General features: G+C 42.3%; 1 pseudogene; it reads right to left on the reverse strand.

Moving 5' to 3' along the window:
• Positions 1 to 22,496: 22,496 nt before the first annotated feature.
• Positions 22,497 to 24,469, reverse strand: LOC119233781 (60S ribosomal protein L15-like; annotated as a pseudogene).
• Positions 24,470 to 24,803: the final 334 nt, after the last annotated feature.

Raw genomic sequence — 24,803 nt, forward strand, 5'->3', positions numbered from 1 at the left:
GGCCAGCGAGGGTCCCACATGGCGCAGCAGACCTCTCCTGTCTCACCCGCTGCTCCCCTCAGCAGTGTATTTCGTCAGTCTGCCTGTTCTGTTCCCCACTCTGTCTCTGGTGAATCCTCTCACCATCTCGCACATCTGGTCTGTACCCCAGTTCTTGTATAAAATAAATAAATATTTAGGGGAGAAGAAAAAATGCTCTCTCCCCCGGCCCAAAGAAATGTTTCCTATCATCCCGCTACAGTAAAACCTCAATTCACATCATAGATTCTTGGAAATTGTAACCTTATGCAAAACTACATATAATAAAACTAATTTTACTGTACACTAATTGACATAATCAAGAGTTAAGTTCTTACAGAATATTTCTGGTCACAAAAAATCCATCATCAAACTTCTAAAGGCCCAAAACACTTGTAAAATCAAACAAGTTTTTTTAGCCATTCATTCATTTTCCAACCTACTTATACCTGTTCAGTATAGTCATGGGTGCCTGTTCTGGCAGCTGAGGGCACAGGCAGGAACCAGGACTGGACAGGATGCCTTCCCTCACAGGGCGCACGCGTACACCAGGCTACTCGCTCAGACTAAAACAATTGAGACACAGCAAGGACCCTACCGTGCCCAGTTTGGGTTAGAGAAAACCAGAGTTCTGAGACAGCCCAGCACACATGGAAAGAAGGTGTGAACGTCACAGAAACAGGGCCCCTGCTGGAGTCCATTTCCCCCTGCAACACCCTCCCCTAGCCAATGTTATAACAAAATAACTGAGATAAGATGACATTACTCACAAACCTGTTGTAAGAAATGGAATCAGGGTCCCCTATGACAAATAAGTCGAAAATACTTTTCAACGAAAATAAGCATGCAGACTTGAGTCAACAATCTCATATTTGAATTCTGACCTGACGGAAGGATAAATACAGCAGAGTGCTCAAATGAAATAAACTCATACATCTGTATAATCTCCACAAGGAGGGCAATATTTTTCCTCCTCCCAGCCCTCAAGGCACTCACCTTGAGGATCAAGGATAACTTACCTGTGTACCCCATGCTGGAGAACTATGGCTTTTATCTCTACATCTCTAGCATGTCCTACAGCATCTTTCCTTTAATAATCCAGATGATGATAATTTCCATCTATTCTCAGCACACTGTGTGTCTACAACTGCACTAAGAGTCTTACATGTGTGATCTGATTGTATCCTCAAAACTAACCCTCTGAAAGCAGTGCTATTATTTTTTTTAAGATTTTTTAAAATTTTATTTATTTTTATATACAAGAGCTGGGCTACAGGCCAGAGGCGTGGGAGGGTGAGAAGATTCACCAGAGACAGAGCAGGTAGCAGAACAGGCAGACGACCGAAATACACTGCTGAGGGGAGCAGCAGGCGAGACAGGAGAGGTCTGCCATGCCATGTGGGTAGCTCCCTGGCCAGCCAGGAATTGAACCTGTGCTGCAGGGGCCGAGGACAGCTTCACAGCACTGCGCTCAACCCGCCTCGCCACCAGGGAGGCCCAAAGGGTGCTATTATTAAACCCCATGTTCCACAAGAGAAACAAAAACTTAAGAGATTCTTAAGTTTTGCCCATGGAAACAAAGGTAATAGATGGTGAAGCAGAAATCCCACACTTGGTTAGAGGAGGAGGCCGGGAGACTACGGCCCTGATTTAATGGACCTGCGGCCTGGCTCTGAGCTTAATTCTCTCACCCAAGATTTTAAAGTGGGGGCCTCCCCGGTGGCGCAGCGGTTGAGCGCTGGGTTGCGAAGCTGCCCGCGGCCACTGCGGCGCTGGTTCAATCCCCGGCTGCTCCCCGGCCACCGGAGGAGGGTCCCGCATGGCGCGAGGCCTGCTGCCCGCTGCTCCCCTCAGCAGTGTACTTCGGTCCTTCTGCCTGCTCTGCTCCCCGCTCTGGCTCTGGTGAATTCTCTCACCCTCCCGCACTTCTGACTGTACCCAGTGCTTGTATAAACAAAACAAACAAACAAACAAATAAATAAATAACATGCCTCTAAAATAAATTAAAAAAAAAAAATGCCTCTAAAGTGGAAGTATACAGAGACAGTCACACCCTCACTAGCAAGGACTATAGCTGCAACGATGCTTCAAGGCAAATCTGACTGAGATATTATGTGACCTGAAATTAAGAACTGCCCCAAATTAAAATACAATAACAAAAAGAAAAAAAAAAAGTGAGCTGTCTTAAGCAGTGGAAACTTTTGTTCATATGTGCAAAATTTCTGTGAGTTCAATGAAAATACATCCAAATACTTATCCACTTGTTTCTCAAATGATCAGCTACCCCTCCCCCCAAATATTCCCAAGCTCTCACAAAATGAAACAGGTCTTAAAAGTTAAATGAGATGCTGTAACCCTCCAAATGGAATCGTCTTGTATTATTTGGCAAAACCAGAGAAACAGGAACTTCTCAAGGTCTTTTCACCTTTGGTCTGGTTTCTGCAGACCAGACACACAAATGTTTAGAAGATAGATTTGGGGGCCTCCCTGGTGGCGCAAGGGATTAAGCACCACACTGGGAAGCAATCCGCAGCCTCTGCATCATGAGTTCTATCCTTGGCCGGCCAGGGAGAAACGTACATGGCGCAGCAGACCTCTCCTGTCTCGCCCGCTGCTCCCCTCAGCAGTGCATTTCAGCCAGTCTGCCTGTTCTGTTCCCCACTCTTGTCTCTGGTGAATCCTCTCATCTCCCGCCTCTCTGGCCTGTACCCCAGTTCTTGTACGCATAAATAAAATAAATCGTTTTTTTAAAAAAAGGATTAAAAAAATGATAAACTTGACCCTTTGATGCTCACCTCTGCCTAGTCTGTCATTGGGAAAGCATTCAATGCACTTCACCCTTGATCAAAGACTGTCTTTCTAGCTTCATCTCCATTTCCACCCTTACCCTCCTTCTCCAATTCACATGGAGAATTTTATGCTCCAGCTCCCCCAAATTACACACCTTCCCAAACAGATGCTCACAAGTCTTTGTTCACATTATTTCCCTCTGCCTAGAAGGCTTTTCCCCATTTCCACCAGGTGGTATTCTACAAAGCCCAGCTCATAAAGCCTGTGACACATCCAGGAAGATTTAATCTGTTCTTGGAACTCATTGTTAACCCTTTTATAATACATGTGTGTTAAAGGCTATAATAGTTAGTTACCTGTCTCATCAGGCAACCTGAGATTCCTTGAGGGCCAAGCCCTTGTGTGATTCATGTCTGTAACCTAACCTGGAGTCCAGTGCCTTGACTATAGATTTGTTCTACCCAATTCAAATGCAATTTAACTAGCATTTGATCCAAATCACCATGTTTTCATTCCGTTCTCACTCCGCTGGTATCACCACACACAAAAACATTTTTGCTTTGAGGGTGAATCACAGAAAGACCTGAATACCCAACAGTCAATGTCCAGGGCAAAGCCTCAAGGAATAGGTACAACCAAACCTCACCCACCCAGGCAGCTGGATTTTAACCGGTATCTCTGGAATCTATTTACAGCAAATATGTCCTACTGAAAATGATGTTTAAATTAACCAACTCAAGATTTTTTTCACACCTGGGCCTCCCTGGTGGCGCAAGGGGTTGAGACGCAACCTACGAAGCTGACTGCGGTCACTGCAGCATGAGTTGGATCCCTGGCCAGGGAGCTACCCACATGGCACAGCAGACCTCTCCTGACTCACCCGCTGCTCCCCTCAGCAGTGTATTTCGGTCAGTCTGCCTGTTCTGCTCCCCACTCTGTCTCTGGTGAATCCTCTCATCCCCTCCCCCAATCCCTGGCGTGTACCCAGCTCTTGTATGCATAAATAAATAAATCTTAAAAAAAAAAAATTGTTAACCAACCTGAATGGTTTCTTAGTTTCCTTTCAGTTTCATGATTCTGAAGATCCACTCTCACACCCAACAATAGGAACCCTGATGCGGTCTAAATAGTCATTGGGTCCAATGAGTTACAAAAAGATCCAAAGAAGAGCCTGCCATCCCCAAAGCCATTCCGATTTGCCTTTAAAATAATTCATTTCTTTATGTTCCCCATGGCCAGGGGCCAACAAAGAAATACCCAGTGGAGAAAAAAAAGATCCTTAGCTGAAACACTAAAAGGATAAATGCTAGAAACGCAATGATTCTGATATGGGAAGTGTTTCAAAAAAATATTCTCACACTTTTTAAAATGATAAGGAAGACTTTATTCAACACTATTGCAAAGACAGACTTAAAGTAGTGATAGCAAAGAAGCTAGGGATTTTTTTTAAATATTTATTTATTTATTTATTTATTTATTTATTTATTTATTTATACAAGCACTGGGTACAGTCAGAAGTAAGGGAGGGTAAGAGGATTCACCAGAGCCAGAGCGGGGAACAGAACAGGCAGACTGACGAAATACACTGCTGAGGGGAGCAGTGGGCCCAACAGGAGAGGTCTGCGCGCCATGTGGGACCCTCACTGGTGGCCAGAGATCGAACTGGTGCTGCGGAGGCTGCGGGCAGCTTCACAGCCCAGCGTTCAACCGCTGCGCCACCAGGGGAGGCCCAGAAGCTAGTGATTTTTTGCCAGTGAGCAAAATGAGAAAGTCAGCAGATAGAAAATTATTAATGGGAGACACCAAAGGTCGGGGGCTTCTTGCTAAAGGCAGGTCAAGGATTTATACACCAAGGATGAGTCATGAAGACCTTGGTTCAATTTGGAAGGTAATCAGGTAGCAAGGGGGAGGGGGAGATGCTTACTAAAGTGATTTAGGGCCTCCCTGGTGGTGCAAGGGCTTGGGACACAGCACTATGAAGCTATCTGCAGCCACTGCAGCGTGAGTTCTATCCCTGGCCAGGGAGCTACCTACATGACGCAGCAAACCTCTCCTGACTAGCCTACTGCTCCCCTCAGCAGTGTATTTCAGTGGATTCGCCTGTTCCATTCCCTGTTCTGTCTCTGGTGAATCCTCTCATCTCCCACACCTCTGGCCTGTACCCCAGTTCTTACATGCATAAATAAATAAATCTTTTTTAAAAAATTTAAAAATAAAGTGATTTAGCAGGATTCTTGCAAAGTCTGGGCTGGGCAGGCAAGGTCACAGCCTAGTCAGAAGAGGGTTCAGAGGACCCCAACTAAATAAAGTTCAGTCAAGGAGGGTATTTGTATAAACTCCCTATCACTCTGCCCCTCTCCATTTCATTAGAAAAACTAACACAGAAAGCATTTTAAATATCTCATAATCTCATTTTTGTTTGGGTAGGGGAGAACTGGAATAATTATCTTCATGTTAATAGAAGTTATTTCTAGATGGTGGGATTACAAGCACTTTTTATTACTTTCTTTGAGCTTTCTTATAGTTTCCAAAATTTCTACAATAAAAAAAAGGCCCCAATAATTTTTAACTAAAAAGAAATCAAGGAAAGCTGGCTTTCCTGCACTGGAACCATTAAAGCCAAAAAGCTCTCTAACCACAATGAGGAGACCCCATCACTCCACCACCCCATTAAACTTGGGGTCAGGGGGGCAGGTCTCAGACCTGGAAAAAATTACTTCAAGAAAGAAAATGGAAATACCAGCCTATCAAAAAAAAAAAAAAAAAAAGCCTAGCCCTAAAACCAGAACAAGTCGACAGAATTCTGATTATTTGAAACATGGAGAATCAGATTACTTCTTTCCTGACAGGAAAGAGGGGAAAGAGAAAGAGAGAGAAAAGTGGAGAAGCAGGGAGGCCTAAGGCAAGATGACGAACACAGTTTCAGGATTTTAAAGGAGAAAACACTTCTCTTCACTTTATTACAGGAGAGGGTGTAAAGCTGGGCCTCATACCCCACTATTTACATGCAAATTCCATCAAAAAATGAGCTGGCCCCATTCCAGGTGCCCAGATCTCAAAGGAACTCTGTTTCTAGTGAGCACATTCTTGTTCTCTAGAGTGCTCGCACGCTCTCTCTCTGTCTCTCTGTTTCTCTGTCTCTCTGTCTCTCTCTCATACACACACACACACACACACACACACAGCCTTCTAGCTAGGAATCCCTTTTCTCTGTTGTTTTTTTTTAAAGATTCATTTATTTATGCATACAAGAGCTGGGGTACAGGCCAGAGGTGCGGAGTGGGGGCGGGGTGAGAGCATTCACCAGAGACAGAGTGGGGAGCAGAACATGCAGATTGACTGAAATACACTGCTGAGGGGAGCAGTGGGCGAGACAGGAGAGGTCTGCTGTGCCATGTGGGTCACCTCCCTGGCTCGGGATCGAACTCGTGCTGCAGTGGCTGCAGATTGCTTCATAGTGCTGATGCTGAACCCTTTGCACCACCAGAGAGTCCCAAAAATATGAATATTCTTTTAAAATGCCTCTACCTTAAAAAATGTATTTATCTCGGGCCTCCCCGGTGGTGCAGCGGTTGATCGCTGGGTTGCGAAGCTGCCCGCAGCCTCTGCAGCTCCGGTTCGATCCCCGGCTGCTCCCCGGCCACCGGAGGAGGGTCCCACATGGCACGCAGAACTCTCCTGCCGCCCGCTGCTCCCCTCAGCAGTGTGTTTCAGTCAGTCTGCCTGTTCTGCTCCCCACTCTGTCTCTGGTGAATCCTCTCACCCTCCCACGCCTCTGACCTGTACCTCAGTTCTTGTATAAATAAATAAAATCCTTTAAAAAAATAACATCTTTCAAAATTGTTTCCTCTTTTTAACTCATTTTATTGAGCTGATATATCGGTGTACTACAACTGTATATGTCTTAGTGATATAGGTTCATTTCTCTCAAATGTATGTGACCACACCACTCAATCACCAAAACACCACTAACCCCCCACCATAGTCCTTGGTCTTTTGGGTCCCCTCTCCCCTTTTCTCTCCATCCTTCACCTGCTCTCTTCCTATCAGATCTCTAAAGTTTGTTCATTTGCTTTGTTTCTTTATACTCCACAAAGGAATGAAGTCACCAGTATTTGCCTTTTTCTTTCTGGCTTATTTAGCTCAGTACAAGCCTCTCCAGTTGCATCCATATTGTGGATATCCATGTCCAAATGGCAACATTTCACTTTTAATTTTTTTTTAAAGATTTATTTTTATTTATTTCTGCATACAAGAATGTCCAGAGGTTTGGGTGGGTAAGAAGATTCACCAGAGACAGAGTGGGGAGCAAAACAGGCAGATTTACTGAAATACACTACTGAGGGGAATAGCAGGCAAGACAGGAGAGGTCTGCTGCACCATGTGGGTTAGTTCCCTCGCCAGGGATTGAACTCAGGATTGAACTCAGGAATGAACTGAGACTTACCCCTTAGGCCACCAGGGAGGTCCCCAAAATTGTTTGTTTTCTGATAAACTTGGTATCACCCACCCAAACAAAAGAGAGAGAGAGAGAGAGAGAGAGAAAATAACCCTGGAAAAACAGAAAGAAGTGGTATGAAGAAGTGGGATGAGCCTTCAAACAGAGTTAGGAGGCTACAAGTTTTGCTCTTGCTATCATAAGTTGTGACATTGTTTTTCATATTAGAGCAAAGATTCACATTAAGATCTTTAGTAGTTTTCATGCCATTTACAGCAACGTGGATGGAACTTAAAAGGATAATGCAAAGTGAAATGAGTCAGAAGGAGAAAGATAACTATCAAAAAGTATCAATAATCAGTGGAATATAAAGTAACTAAATTAATAGTCAGATAAAAACAAACTGAAAAACTAACCCCATAGCTGACTACAGAACTGAGACACCAAGGGGGAAGTTTGGTCGGGGTGGGGGGCGGTGGGGGAGAACAGGGAGGGAGGCATAATGTGCTTTGATGGTGGAGTATGAGCCAGTTGGTGGTAAACACACTGGTGGTAATATCTCATGGGGATACCCCAATGTTACCTCAGGTAAAAACAAATTTTCAAAAAGACTATTAATAGTTAACAAAAACAATATTAAGATATCTTTGTTTCCTGTGAGCAAACGAATCTTCATTCCACATATATAACATTACTTCGGTTAACCTGCTCCTATAAAAGAATCAGAAAATCTAAATCACAGGCAAAAGGAACTTTTCTTATCTGATCCTGTTCCTCCCCATTCCATCAAAACACACTTGATAGGGCCTCCCTGGTGGCATAAGGGGTTAAATTTCAACACTATCATGCTGTGGGAGATACTCACATGGTACAGCAGACCTCTCCTTTCTCGCCCGCTGCTCCCCTCAGCAGTGTATTTTAGTCAATCCACCTGTTCTGCTCCCCACTCTGGTGACTCTTCACCAGCCACACCTCTGGCTTACACCCCAGATCTTGTATGCATAAATAAATAAAATAAATCTTTTTAAAAAAACAACACTTGATAAAGAAACGGAGGCCCACAGAAATTGAGCAAGTGCCCAGATTCCCCTAGGTAATTAGTGGTTGAGTCAGGAGTGGGGGGAAGTGAGGAAGACCTCCAACTCTTACTCTGGAACAAAGATCTGCAAGCTTCGGATCAAATCTGGCCTATTGCCTGTTTTCTGTTAGTCTGCAAGCTAAAATGATGTTTACACTTTTAAATGGTTGGGAAAAAATTAAAACATGAATAATAATTATTGATAGGTGAATATAATATGAATTCTAGTTTCAGGGTCCATAAGATTTTATTGGAACTCTGATACACTCATTCATATGTATACTTTCTATGGCTGCTTTGTCAGCAGAGTTGAGTGGCTGTAAAGAGAGTATATATAGGCTTTTTAAGTAAAGCCTAAAATATTTACTCTCTGGCCTTTTAGAGAAAAAGTTTGCAAATCCCTTGTGTATAGCCCTATCACCTTCAAGACTGATTTACAGAACAGGGTCAGACATATGGGAATTATTTTTAGTGCACAAATGGTAGGCCTCCTGGTCCAAGCCAGTTATTTTACATGTTGGATGCTGCTGGAAGGGGGCGAACTGGTAGCTGCCCTATGTGTCCTCTAGCCACCATGCTGAGCCATTGTGGGGTTATTTAGTTTCTGTTCTCACTGCCCATTCAATCATGAGCCTCTCAGCTAAGGCTGTCAACAGGGAGACCAATTAGTGCCAATTTCGATGTGAAAGGCATTTCCTTAAGGCAGGACTGAGATCACCACCTCATTTCACACAAACAATTCAGGGTCACAAGGTTAACCTGGGTTAGATTTAAACTGTGGCTTAAAAAGTGAAAAGCAGTGATCTGACCAATCCCTTGAGTTCTCCAGAATCTTTAGGAAAAAAGTGTCAAAGAACTCACCTCCTTGACCAGAAGGGGACCTAACACTTCAGAGGGAAACTGCCAACATGTTCTGCAAATTTAATATTCCTCTCCGAAATTACCTGCAGACTTCCCACAGATGTTTATGGCAAAACTTTATAAGAGCCATGTGTACTATTCCGTTTCCTTGGAATTCAATTGCTCTTGCAACTCAAATGCACCAGCTAATATGCCCTCCCTTTTAGAGTTCTGAATTTTTTAGGCAATCAGAGACCCACCTCCAGAGGCAGTTAGTTCTCAAAATATATTACTTACGTGTGAAATATTCTTTTGCATGGGGGAGACATGCATTTTTAGGCAAACTTATTTCATAATAGATTGTCTAAATATTTGCTATAAAATTTTTGTAAAGAATAAAGACCTGTCTTTTAAAAAAAGATTTTTATTTATTTATTTATGCAAAGAAGAACTGGGGTGTAGGCCAGAGGTGCTGGGGTGAGCGGATTCACCAGAGACAGAGTGGGGAGCAGCAAAGGCGATCTACTGAAATACACTGCTGAGGGGATCAGTGGGGTGAGACAGCAGAGGTCTACTTCACCATGTGGCTTAGCTTCCTGATCAGGGATCAAACTCGGCCATGATAATGTTGAGAATTAACCCCTAGGCTATCAGGGAGGCCCAAGACCTGTCTTTTTTTTTTTTTTTTGAGAGTGCTGGTTGTTATTCCAAATTCATTATTTTTTAAAATGAAGTTCCAGTCACATCATCAAATTGTTTATTATAAATATATAAAAATTACTCATTTAAAGTAAACAATTCAGGGGCCTCCCTGGTGGCGCAGGGGTTAAGCGCAGCACTGTCAAGCTATTGCCAGCCACTGCAGCACAAGTTCAATCCCCAGCAGGCCAGGGAGTTACCCACATGGCTCAACAGACCTCACTTGCATTGCCACACTGCTCCCCTCGGCAGGATTTTCAGTGAATCTGCCTGTTCTGTTTCCCACTCTGTCTCTGGTGAATCCTCTAACCCCCCACACCTCTGGCCTGTACCCCAGTTCTTGTATACGTAAATAAATAAATCTTTGGAAAAAAAGGCATAGAACTTTGGGTCACACATGTATTATATAATATTCCTGGTTTTGATATTGTGCTATATTTATGTGAACTATAGGCACTGGGGAAAGTGAGGGAGGTATAATGGAACCTTTTTATACTGTTTTTGCAGTTTCCTATAAATCTGTAATGATTTCCAAGTACAAAGTTTTTGTAAAGTATTTAGCTCAATTTTCCTTTAGATAAATGTAAATGAATTGTTGAACTTCAGATTTTCCTTAAAACTATTTTTTATTTTAATTTTTATTTTTTTTAAGATTTATTTATACAAGTACTGGGTACATTCAGAAGCGTGGGAGGGTAAGAGAATTCACCAGAGCCAGAGCAGGGAGCAGAACAGGCAGACTGACTAAGTACACCTCTGAGGGGAGCAGTGGGCATGGCAGGAGAGATCTGCGCGCCATGTGGGACCCTTGCCAGCAGCTGGGGATCGAACCGGCACTGCCGAGGCTGCAGGCAGCTTCACAGCCCAGTGCTCAACCGCTGCGCCACAGGGGAGGCCCTAGAACTATTCTTTAAAATGATTTATTTTTTTAAAGACTTTTTTTTTTTTTAAGAATTTATTTATTTCTGCATAGAAGAGCTGGGGTACAGGCCAGAGATGCGGGGAGGTGAAAGGATTCACCAGAGACAGAGTGGAGAACAGAATAGGTAGACTGACTGAAATACACTGCTGAAGGGAGCAGCGGGCGAGCCAGAAGAGGTCTGCTGTGCCATGTGGGTTTGTCCCTGGCTGGCCGGGTATCGAACTGGTGCTGCAGTGGCTGCGACTAGCTTCACAGTTTGCGTCTTAACACATGAGCCACCAGGGAGGCCCTAAATTGACTTTTTGTATAGTTTTAAGTTTTGACTTCTATTCCTTTCATGAGTTCTACCACTTCGTATTTCTCTTCTTTTGCTATCTATCTCTTCTGTGGACTTTTGTAATTCTTCAACCTTTATAAAAAGGGATAATTATTAAAAATCATAGAGAATTTTTGAACCCATGTTTGGGGAAAATTTCTTTTGTGGCCTTCATCTGCTAATGCTTCTTTGGAGAGAGGACTTTTTTATACTTAGATCCTCTGTTCCTTAGAAAACCTCCCAGTATGTTATTATTTTTTGTTTGTTTTTTAAAGATTTATTTATTTATGCATACAAGAGCTGGGGTACAGGCCAGGGGTGTGGGGTGGGGGGTGAGAGGATTCACCAGAGACAAAGTGGGGAACAGAACAGGCAGATTGACTGAAATAAACTGCTGAGGGGAGCAGCGGGCAAGTCAGGAGAGGTCTGCTGTGCTATGTGGGTTGCTTCCTGGCTGGCTGGGGGACTGAACTCATGCTGCAGAGGCTGCGGACAGCTTCATAGGTTGCATGTTAACCCCTTGCGCCACCAGGGAGGCCCCCTTCTTCACCCTATTTCACCTCTAAGTCTCCTTATTAACAAGCTAGGGTAGAGATCTTACAAATGCCGAGGACAGCTTGGTTTATCCCTAATTCTACCTCCTGGACAGAAACTGAATCTCTATAAAATTATTCTGTTTCTCCAGTGGTTATCTTTGCTGTTTTGTGGAAATATTCTAACCTGAAAACATTCTTATAAAGACTCTGGACTTGCGGTACAGATCGCTAATTTTGTATGTGTAATGAAGGAAGTGTTAGCTCTTAGCATACACCCACACTTCACAAAAGTTGTGACTGTTCTTTCTTTGGAGGTGGGCATTTTCCCTCTATTTCAGTATTTTTAGTGGATTTGAATAGAGGATAATAAAAATGGCTTTATTTCACCATTTTAAACTTAATACACCATTCTCCCAACCCAAATATTCAGGAAAGCCCTTTGTGAGGCATCTGGAGTGATGTCAGTCCTCTCAGCTTTCATTCATTTGCTCTTTACCTTCATATTTTTATACACATTTGATCCTGTTCATTGTGGTTGATAGTATCTCCATTCTTGAACCCCTAAGTCCAACATTTTCAAGTGAAATGGGGAAAACACAAAGGGCTTTCCAATATCAAAGTGCCTAACTGGTTGTGAAACAGCAGCGTACATTACCCCAACAGTAGTTCATGATAGGAACCATGTTAGGCTCTGAGGATACACGTGAGTGACAAATGGAGATGGGGGATATTATTGCTAAAGCTGTGATGTTAGTTCTGATCAGTTCAACGTGGCTACCTACATCCACCTATCACCAACTGTTTTCCCAAAATTGTAGGGCCTCTCAGAGAAGAGTATTTAGGAAAATTCCTTGAACCTTAGTTCATGATGAAAATAATCCAAGACATCTTATTTTTATTTGGTACCTATCATGAGAACTAACAAAATATCCAAATATTTTCACTTCTTTGAGACTTCAAAATTCTTTGTTTTATCCAAGCAGATATAGCTGTTGTTCATGAAAGAAGAACTGATCTGTTGTTCTGAAAGAAGAATCTCTGTGTACAACAAATCCTTAATTTAAAACAAGAATACAGTTTGAGCAATGTTGAATGCCCAGGAAAGCAATGTTTATGGATCACAGATTTAACCTCTGGGCTTCAGTTTCTTAAGGTGACCTTTATGTGCAGACGGCTGGAGGTCCCAACCAAGAGTCAAACAAGACCAAACCTTAGAAAAGAAACAAATTAACTATAGAGCTAAAGGATTAGCTTTACAATAGCAGAATTCTCATTTTATTCCAAATTCTAATTGTTATTGTGAATGATGGATAACTCTTTCTTTACTGGAAATGGCAGCTCAAAGGTTAAACATGCACCTGGAAACATTTCCAATAGATGAATGCCTCCCAAGCTGGTAAAACCCTGGGATAAATAACAGATGGATTTGGAAAAGGTGAAAGTGTATCCCAAGGCTAGTATATACCTTAAGGAAGAATGGTTCAAAGTAGTTTTTCCTATAATTAAATATTTATGTTGTAGCCAGAAACAGCAGGCAGTCTTTGTGTGACAAGGGCCTGGCTTTCAATGGGTCTATCTAAGAGAAAAAAAAATGGACATTAAATATTAATTCTTTATATGTTAGAAGTAGATTCTGTTCTTTCCCTCCCTGAAGGAAGAGGAAAAGGCTACCTAGAGATAGCCAGTGAGCTGCATTTGGAAGTGCAATTTATAAAAAGATTGGGAAGTCAGGTTCAATTAAGAAGGGGATTTGAGGTTTTACTGAGGCCGGATGATGAGAAATATTCAACTCCATCATTTATCTGGTACCTAAAAGTAATAACTTTTTGATTTTTTTGGGTTGCATTTCCTCACTTTTAGAATGGGGAAGATAATATTTTTGCTGAAACATAGACTGTTGTTATATCAAGTTTCCAAGCTCTCATATACAAGCTTTGCAGAGACTTTCTCATAGCAAACCGATGTCAACACTAACTTGATTTGGGTTTATCTGGAATCTGAAAATTTGAATAATCATGAACCACAAACATGCAAATTCCTCAAAATTTTGCCCCTTTATTTTTTTTTTAAAGATTTATTTATGCATAAAAGAGCTGGGGTACAAGCCAGAGGTGCAGGGGGTGAGATGATTCACCAGAGACAGCTGGGGAACAGAACAGGCGGACTGAACAAAATACACTGCTGAGGGGAGCAGCGGGCCAGACAGGAGAGGTCTGCTGCACCATGTGGGTTGCTTCCTGGCCGGCCAGGAATCGAACTCGTGCTGCAGAGGCTGCGGATTGCTTCATACTGCTGTGCTTAACCCCTTGTGCCACCAGGGAGGCCCATATTTTTGCCTCTTTAGGTGTGAGAAAGGTTTTTAAAGTTTTGAACTCCAAGATCAGTGTTTCAAAAATCTTTAATAGCTTCCTGTAGATCACATTTGAAGTTGTTTCATGTTTAAGTTGCCCCCTATCCTTTATGAAGTTTCATTTGCCTGAACTGCTAGAGCAACACTACAATATCAATTATTGTTGGACCGCATGTGTACGTAATCAAAGGTGAAATTTGTACCTGATTTAGTAGTTCAGAGAACTTTTAGGGCAAAGGCCATGAAACTACAAATAAATGCTAATTTAAAAAGTGTTTGGAAAAAGTTCAATTTTGAAGTTAAATTAATTCCCCAAATTTGAGAATATAGAACAAACTTTGCACAAAGGAGAGCCCTTTTGATGAAAAGATAAGGTACAAATTAGGAGAAAATAGGGGACTCCCTGGTGGCGCAAGGGGTTAAGATGCAGCCTATGAAGCTATCAGCAGCCACTGCAGCACGAGTTCTATCCCCGGCCAGGGAGCTGCCCACATAGCACAGCAGACCTCTCCTAACTCATCTGCTGCTCCCCTCAGCAGTGTATTTCAGTCCATCTGCCTGTTCTGCTCCCCACTCTGACTCTGGTGAATCCTCTCATCCCCACATCTCTGGCCTACATGCCAGCTCTTATATGCATAAATAAATAAATCTTAAAAAAAAAAATTAGGGGAAAATATTTGCCTACCAAATAACTGACAAAGTAATCATATATAAACTATTAAAAAAACCCACAATTGCACACTAAATAAAAAAACATTTCACTAAAGAGGATGGCAAATAAGCATAAATAAATAAGCACAAATAAGCACAATCAGGGAAATGCAAAATAGAACCTCAATGAGTTGTTATTTCAAATTTTCCATAAAGGCTAAAAAATACCGACAATTGATGCTGGCAAGCATTTGGAGAAAATGGATCATTCACACATGGCTGGTGGGCATGTAAAATGATACAACCACTCCGGGAAACTCTGACAGTTTCTTATAAATCTAACATGATCTTACAGTTCAGCAATTGCACTCCTGGCATTTACCCCAGGGAAGTGATAACTTCCTTTCACAGAAAAAAAATTGTACACACATATTTATAGCAGTGTCGTTCATAAATAGCCCATTCAGATGGAATCCAACTATCCCACAGAATAGTAACTCAGGAATAAAAAGCAACAAGCCATTGGTACATACATCTTAGATGTATCTCACAGGTATTATGCCGACTGAGAAAAAGAAAGTTATTCTAACTATGATTCCACTTTTTTATCATTCCTGAAATGTTAAAATTATAGAAATGGGCCTTCCTGGTGGCACAGGGGTTAAGTCTCAGTGCTATCAAGCTACACTAGCCACTGTGGCATGAGTTCGATCCCCGGCAGGGGAGCTAATACACATGGCACAGCAGACCTATCCTGTCTTGCATGCTGCTCCCTTCAGCAGTGTGTTTCAGTAGCTTTGCCTGTTCTGCTCCTCACCTTGTCTCAGTGAATCCCCTCCCCCTCACCCACTGCACTTCTGGCTACACCCCAATTCTTATTTTTAATATTTATTTATGCATAAAAGAACTGGGGTACAGGCCAGACATGCGGGGGGTGAGAGCATTCACCAGAGACAGAGTGGGGAACAGAACAGGCAGGCTGACTAAAATACACTGCTGAGGGGAACAGCGGGCAAGACAGGAGAGGTCTGCTATGCCATGTGGATAGCTCCCTGGCCTGCCAGGGATCGAACTCGTACTGCAGAGGCTGTGGATAGCTTCACTGTGCTGTGTTTAACCCCTTGTGCCACTGAGGGGCATACAATTCTTGTATGCATACATAAATAAAATGAATCATTTAAAAAAATAAAAAAAATTATAGAGATGGCGAACACGTTAACAGTTGCCAAGGGTCATGATAGGGAAGGAGAGTGAGCGAGACTATAGAGTGATAGTATAAGGGAGGACCTTGTAACCTTTGTAATGGATAACAGTGTAGCTTGATCACAGGCTTGGTTGCTACAGAAACCTCCACATGTGATAAAGTGACAGAATTACATACACATGCCATACCAATATCCATTCCTCGTATTGGTATTGTATTATAGTTATACATACTGTTGAGGAAACAGCTGATAGGTTCATAGAACCCTGTACTATTTTTGCAATTTTGTGTTATCTATAATTATTTCAAAATAAAAAATTGAAAACATTTTAGGCAGTAGAATCAGTTGGTTGTGTACCATAACTGCCACCACGCACATGGATACAGGGTGCTGCTAGCCCTGCCCCCAGTGCTGCTCTCCTAGAACCTAGGTTTTCTTGTGACTGCAACTCCCACCACCATTTTCAGACCAAGTGTTAGGTTGGAGTTGTGGCTGTGCAATAAGAGTTGAATCAGCAGCTTTGGGGTATTCAAACCCTGTGCATTTCAAAAAAAATTTTTTTTAAAAGGTTTCACATTCTAGAGAAAGGTCTGGCTCTTGACAAGCTCCTGGAAGAAAATTTCTAAGACTTTGTCATTTTTCAGTTGGGCTTTGGGTCACACTAGTTTACAGTTAACAATGTGATACACATGGGGGCCTTGGACCTTGTGGGGTCTTGGATCTTGTGTGTGAGGTTGACTGCTTGCAACACAGATGGAAGATTGAGTCAGGTCAGTCATGAAGGTGGCTCTATACCTACTCTACAGACTTGCATCCCCCTCACCCTCTGTCCCATAAAAGCCCCAACACCAAGGCTCTGGTGGACATCCCTAATTTTCACTTACCTTTCTGGGAGAATTAAGCACAGGCCATGCAACTCCACCGAGCGGACAACTGGAAGTCATGCCTGGTATCTGCCCTATGTGCCTTTTAACATTGCTGATTTAAATGAGTATCTTTTCACTGTAGTGAACCATCTCTGTGAGCATAATACTTTTTCTGAGTTTTGTGACTTCTAGTGAATCACTGAACCTAAGGATAGATTCATACACACACATATAATGGTAAATCCTAAATCACATTCTCTCAGCTGTCAAGGGGGTGTGAAAATGTGAATACCTGGCCTTTGTAGCTTGTACAGTTAGAACTGCTCTGTATAAAGGACATGCACTGTAAAAAACAAACAACAACTAAACGGACACCCTCTTAAGCACATTAACAATAATGAATTAATAAATAAATAAATAAATAAAAATAATGAGACTGCAGAAGTGCAATAAAGGAGAAAAACTGAAGTGATTATATGGCATTCTTTGATGTTAGGGCCAGGGCACATGGGTTCTAAAACTGGTGACTTGAAAAGCCATCTGCTCTCAAGACACTGGTAAAATAATGCCAAGAGCCAAGTATTTATAAGGTGATTAAGATATCTAAAACTAAACTTCAAAATATATTTTTTAAAGATTTATTTATTTATTTATACAAGCACTGGGTACAGTCAGAAGCGCGGGAGGGTGAGAGAATTCACCAGAGCTGGAGCGGGGAACAGAACAGGCAGACTGACGAAATACACTGCTAAGGGGAGCAGTGGGCGGCAGGAGGGGTCTGTGCGCCATGTGGGACCCTCACCCGGTGGGCGGGGATCGAACCGGCGCTGCAGAGGATGCAGGCAGCTTTGCAGCCCAGCGCTCAACTACTGTGCCACCAGGAGAGGCCCGACTTCAAAATATTTTTAAAGTTCAAATACCTTAGTAAAGAATAGATGTTTTAAAGTATTGACTTAGGGCCTCCCCGGTGGCACAGCGTTTGAGCACTGGGTTGCGAAGCTGCCTGCAGCCTCTGTAGCGCTGGTTCGATCCCGGCTGCTCCCCGGCCACCGGAGGAGGGTCCCACATGGCGCGCAGACCTCTCCAGCCACCCGCTGCTCCCCTCAGCAGTGTACTTTGGTCCTTCTGCCTCCTCTGCTCCCAGCTCTGGCTCTGGTGAATTCTCTCACCCTCCCGCACGTTTGACTGTACCCAGTGCTTGTATAAATAAATAAATAAATAAATAAATAAATAAATAAATCTTAAAAAAAAAAAAAAGCATACACTTAAAAAAAAAAAATTTTGACTTAGAAAATATGAGGGAAAAAATTCCAATGAGATAATCCAGGAACTATAGTTATGCCCACAATAAGATTTCAGGAATCTCTCCTGCCAGATTCATAGCACTTTCCAGAATAAAATTGCTTAACAGATCTCTTATCAAGAACACAAGGACTCTTTAAGCATTGCTTTTGCTTGCTGGTCTTGGATTCATTTATAAGCAAGAGCTGGGGCAATGTTAAATCCAGGGGAGAAAAGCTGCCGTGGATCATAGCTTTTCCCTCTGGGCTTCAGTTTTCTTAAGTGATATTTATCAACAGATTGCAGGCAACCACGAGTTAAACATAACCAAGTTCAACAACAGAAAAATTAACTATGGAGCTAAAGGCTTAGCTTTACAATGACAGGGTTCTTTATTCCAAATGTAGGCTTACTCTGGATTTTATTTCATTGGGTTTGAAATTGGGTTGACTCACACTTCATAAAATGTATTTATTAAAATGCTTAGATATTTTTGATTAATAAATATCTATAAAACAACCCAGGGGTAAGAGCCTTTCTTTAAATACTGCTTCAGTATTAAGTTTTAGATCAAACTGTAAGCATAGGCTCAGCAGTTTTCTGAGCTAATCCAAATTGCCCAAGAACATGTTAGGAAGAATTCCTCACATCAGTGGATAGGGTTTATTCCTTTTATTGTCCTAAGTGTGATGTGATCCTAAATGCCTGCCACCCTACCAAGGTCTGACTCTTCAATCAAAATCTGTATAGATGACCCTCCTCTACATTGGCTCCTAGCCTCGACCTACATTGTTTGCTGAACTTGGAGCCCCAGTCCTGGATCCTGCCTGTGGTTGGGATCCTGAGTCTGCAAAATCCTTTTTAGTTGGGGCTGAAATCTGTCCTCATGGCCTTGCCACTGACTGAGGTCTAATTCAAATTAATTATTTACCTGGAATTAAGGTTATAATCTACCTGGTTTCAGTAATACTGAGGCTATTTAGGGGATTATCATTGCCTCACCAACCACCTTTACTCTCTCCACCCACATTAGGCCTTTGTACTGAAGCCAGCCTATACACAGAATTTGGATTATTTGCTATCCAGGGGTAAGGCCTGGGGGAGCAGGGTTAGGATGGCCCACACAAATCACCTGTCCCATTGATTACCAACATATTCTAGGTCCTTAAGTACTCAATGGAGCTACGTTTTAGGAATATACCTAATTTAACCGAACTAAGATTTGCTCACCGTGTGTCTTGCCAGTGCAAAGCTACTTCCATATGAAAGACAAAATAGTCACAGAAGTTCCCCTTTTGCTTAGTTGAGGTTTCATAGAGAATGAAGTTGCTGACCTGAAGATTTCTGCCTTTCGTATAGGGAGATGACTAATCTCTGGCTGGAGAGGCACAGAGAACCTGGAATTGAAAATTTACACTTACAATGCACATCTTTCCAAATCTTCCCCTATTGCTTCTGATAGCTGTCTAATCTTGGCTTTGCCAATTTCTTGACCTCTCCATTGTCAGAAATGCTTGTTTGCTTATTTCTCCCTCTCTCTGCTGACCATCTTCTTTTATTTTTCCCTTAGTCCAGCAATCTACTCCAGCTGCCCACGCCAACTTAATGAGCCCCCTCATCACCTACCTTCTCCCAAGCAAGTACTTACTACTTTTGACAAATGATTTATGTGTGTGCATCCTACACGTCACTCACACAGATGGTGAGGACCAGACTGACCATATACATACTCTACATTAGATGATGTTCAGAATGTGATACCTCATAAAGAAATTATGTAATATTATCAGCTTGAGTGAAAGCTGAAAAAACTATACTGATTGTTTGCAGTTAATTTAATTCAGCTGCTTAAGCAGCTATGACTTTTTTATAAAGAAACTATCTCAAAGTAACTTCAAAGTGAATAACCAACAAGTCCTTAGATTTGCACTCATTTAGTTAACACGTATTTGTTGACTATAGCTTTTTTTTTTAAAGATTTATTTATGCATATTTATTTATGCATATACTATATTATGCATATAGTACAGGCCAGAGGTGTGGGGGGTAAAAGGATTCACCAAAGACAGAGTGGGGAGCAGAACAGGCGGACCTACTAAAATTCACTGTCGAGGAGAGCAGCGGGCGAGACAGCAGAGGTCTAATGCACTATGTGGATCAGCTTCCTGGCCCGGGATCCATGGCTGCTGATAGCTTCATGGTGCTGAGGCTTAATCTTTTGTGCCACCAGGGAGGCCCTGTTTACTATAGCTTATTTGATATGGAAGTATTCATTTCTACCAAAAAGTCCAGATTTCTCAGAGGTAGTATCTCCAAGACAACTACTACTTTTCTTAGTTTTTAAATAAAATGGTAAGTAGGGAAACTTGTCTCTGCGAATACCTTAGGAGATTCTCTGTGTTCCCTTAGAATGGTAGCAGTAATACCTGGGAACTTCACAGAAATGGAGAATTTGGAGAATCTGATCGAGAAATTCTGGGAAGGGGCCCAACAATCTGTGACTTAATGAACAGGTCTCCCAGGTGGTTTTGAGGCATATTAGTTTGATAACCACTACCTTAGTGATCCATGCAGACACCATCATTAATGGGACTGAAATAAGGAGCTGACTCAGTGATTTAAGTAGTACCCTATTTGACATAATATGCCCTCTATACAAGAAAAATTAAATATAGTTTATGGTGAAAAGCACTTTGGGACTTAATCTTCATTCCTGTATAAGCCTGAGGCTTGCTTTTAACTAATGAACACCATGGAAGATGAGTGGAACATGTGCACATATGGAGGAGTAAAATTGTAACCCCAAAATTGTAATTTAAAAAATGTGCATTTAAGACTATAAAGCTTTAAAAAGTTTAGAAAAATAACAAACTAGTGAAGTAGGTCACTATTACCCAGAAGGTGAATAACTGGTTTACCTATAATAATCAGTTTGCCTTAGACTGTCCTGGCTTATACATGGAGACTTATAATTCTTGACACCTCCCTCTTACCTCAAAAGGTCCCCAACCTAGGGCCTCCCTGGTGGCGCAGGGGGTTAAGTAAGTCTCAGCACTATCCTATAAAACTGTTGGCAGTAAGTGCAGCATGAGTTTGATCTCCAGGCAGGGAGCTAGCCCACAAGGCGCAGCGGAACTCTTCTGTCTTGCCCGCTGCTCTCCTTGGCAGTGTATTTCAGTCAATCCTCCTTTTCTGCTCCCCAGTCTGTTTCTGGTGAATCCTCTAATCCTCTGCACCTCTGGCCTACACCCCAGCTTTTGTATGAATAAACAAATACATATTTTTTTTAAAAAGAGAGAATAAATTAGTTCAAATATTACTCTATCAATAAAACATAAGGCAATGAAATATGTTAAAGAATTCTGAAAAATGTTCGTGATACCAGTAAGCTTAACAATTTGTAAAGATACTCTTCAGTTTTTAACTAATTTCAAAACAATGTGGATACAAAATTATAACAGTACAGGGCCTCCCTGGTGGCTCAAGGGATAAAGTCTCTTGTTGACTTTATCAAGCTATTGCCAGCCACTACAACTAGTATGTAGGCTTAATTACAACACAATTCTTAAAATTTCAACAGTTCTACAATGATTGAATCAAGTATGAGAAATGAAAAAAAAAAAAAAAAGTCATCCATAACAGAGTAGAAAACTAAAATTAAGTATTATGATTTGTTACCTGATTAAATTTTTTATTTGATCAACGTCCAGTGACAGAATGCAATTTTTTAAAAATTAGTTAATTTATTTATACAAGCACTGGGTATAGTCTGAAGCGCGGGAGGGTCAGAGAACTCACCGGAGCCAGAGCGGGGAACAGGACAGACTGACGAAATACACTGCTGAGGGGAGCAGTGGGTGAGACAGGAGAGGTCTGCCGCCCCATGTGGGACCCTCGCCTGTGGCCAGGGATTGAACCAGTGCTGCAGCCACTGCGCCACCAGGGAGGCCGGACAATGCAATTTGACACCTGAGTAAATATCCACGCTTTTTCCTTTAAAACCATCCTTTCTGGGGGGCCTCCCTGGTGGCACCACACTATGAAGCAATCTGCAGCCTCTGCAGCATGAGTTAAATCCCCCGCCAGCAACCCACACGGCGCAGCAGACCTCTCCTGACTGGCCCACTGCTCCCCTCAGTAGTGTATTTCAGTCAGCCTACCTGTTCTGTTCCCCAATCTGTCTCTGATGAATCCTCTCACACACACCCCCCCCCCGCATCTCTGGCCTGTACCCCAGTTCTTGTATGCATAAATAAGTCTTAAAAAAAAAACCAGCTTTTCTGTATGTAGCTTGCTTTTTTGTGTAGCTTAATCATTTCACCACTTTCAATGAAATTACTTGATAATGGGAAGTTAACAAATAAATAACTTATTTACTTAATGGAGAAATTGACCTCTAAGAAATTACTGGTGGGGCCTCTCCAGTGAGCGCAGTGCTATGAAGCTGTTTGCAGCCTCCGCAGCGTGGGTTCGATTCCTGGCCAGCCAGGGAGATGCCTACATGGCACAGCAGACCTCTCCTGCCTGGCCCGCTGCTCCCCTCAGCAGTCTTCAGTCCATCTGCCTGTTCTGCTCCCCACTCTGTCTCTGGTGAATCCTCTCACCCTCGCACACATCTGGCCTGTACCCCAGTCCTTGTATGAATAAAATCTTTAAAAAAAAAAAGTTAGTGGTACTTTTTCTCCATTCTTTATTATTCTGATTTATTTGGGAAAAATAAGTCTTGGCAGGTGGCCTTTTTCTTACTTAGAAATACACTCTATTCGGGAACTACATCCTGTATTTTAGTTAAAAGTTTATCTTGCAGATTTTTATCTTAAATGTGGAGAAAGGAATCATTATATACTGTTGGTGGGAATGTAAATTATTGTAGCCATTTTGGAAAGTGGTCTGGACTTTTCTTAAAAAACTAAAAATGGGAATACCATACAAAATCGCCCCTTCTGGATATCCATCTGAAGAATACAAAACTGTCACCTCAAAAAATATATATACTCTACAATGTTTATTTTGGCATTACTTACAATAGCTAAGGTATATGGAAGCAACCTACTGACGGATGAGTGGATAAAGATGAGGTATATCTGGACAACGGAATGATGTTCTGTCATAAAGAAAGATGAAATTCTGTCACTTGCAGCAAAATGGAAGGACCTTGAGGGTATTGTGAAGAGTATAAGAAAAATAAAAACAAGTATGATTTCACACATACGGGGAATATAAGGAAACAAAAAGGAAAAACTGACAAAGCAAAATAAACTAGTGGACATTAGTAACCTAACTGGGGTCACCAGAACTGAAAAGAGTTCAGAGAGGGAAGAGTTAAGGGGTAATAAAGAACAGTGGTGGGCATTTTTATTTTTTAAAAGATTTAAAAAAAATTTATGCATACAAGAACTGGGGTGTAGGCCAGAGGTGCGGGGGGTGGTGTGAGGATTCACCAGTGACAGAGAGGGGAGCAGAACTGGCAAGACAAGAGAAGTCTGCTGTGCCATGTGGATTAGCTCCCTGGCAGGGGATCGAACTCATGTCAGTGGCTGGCAATAACTCGATAGCCTGACTTTACCCCTGTGCCAATAGGAAGGCCCTATTTTTTTTTGACTGTCCTAAATTGTTTATTAGGTTAAAAATGGTACAAATATTACTAATTAGCAGTAATGGTGGAGTTAGAGAGCATTGCACCTTCTCCAAGCTGCACAATGGGGTGGAACTTGTGGCCTTTTCCAAGTCCACAACGCTGCAGATGTCAGCCCTTAAGTCTCCATGTGATGCTGGACTGGTCTAGTGATGGACTGGATGGTAACTTTATGGATTGATGAGAATAACCTCAGAGAATTTGTATGTGAACTCGTCACCAACCCAGTAAGAATTCAGGACTCTTAGAGCTCCACTGGGGTTTAGCTAGCTCCGCAGCAACAGACTAAAGCCTTTTAGCAAACTTCAGCTGCCTTAACACCATGATGGGCAAGATTTCCCTAGGAAAGCTTCCCTTAGGAACCGGATGTCTGCGGCCACCAAGGGAACACAAACCCAATATATGATAGAACCTTGTTTGCCCTTATATTCCAATCTGTGTGCTTTGTCCAGCTGGGTGGGGCAGGGGAGCCCTGTGGAGCTGATGGGGGCAGTACTGCCAGCAGTGCACCCTGAAAAGAAAACATATCACATTGGGCTGCTTCCTTTATAGCTCCTGGATATACCTGTAAGCACCCATTTTGGCTGACTTGATAGCTGCCTTCAGATGGAAAGGAAAGAGCCCTTTACCCATGGTTTTGTTTCTTTTTCTCAACAAACAAACAAAAAACTGGGGCCTCTGTGGTGGCACATGGAGTTTAAGTCTCAGCACTATCAAGCTATCACCAGCCACTGTGGCATGAGTTCGATCCAGCAGACCTCTCCTGTCCCGCGTGCTGCTCCCTTAGCAGTGTATTTCAGTCATCTGCCTGTTCTGCACCCCACTCTCTGGAGAATCCTCTCACCCCCACACCCCCCCACTTCTGGCCTACACGCCAGCTCTTGTATGCATAAATAAATAAAATAAATCTTAAAAAAAAAAAAAACCCTAAAAAGCAAAACCTAGTCAAACAAGAAGAAAAACGATTTTAGGAAATAGAGGGTTCAATAGCAATGCTAAGCAGAAAAAGAAGTACAATTTCTTCAGTAAAAAACAAAAACAAAATAACTTTGCCTTGCAAAAAACACTTTCCAGGGCCTCTCCGGTGGCTCAAGGGGTTAGGCACTGCACTATGAAGTAATCCGCAGCCTCTGCAGCACAGAGTTCGATCCCCGGCAGGCCAGGGAAGCAGCCCAGGG

Source organism: Talpa occidentalis, unplaced genomic scaffold (assembly GCF_014898055.3).
Source record: "Talpa occidentalis isolate TD23 unplaced genomic scaffold, MPIMG_talOcc4v2.1 talOcc4.8, whole genome shotgun sequence".
Lineage (NCBI taxonomy): Eukaryota > Metazoa > Chordata > Mammalia > Eulipotyphla > Talpidae > Talpa > Talpa occidentalis.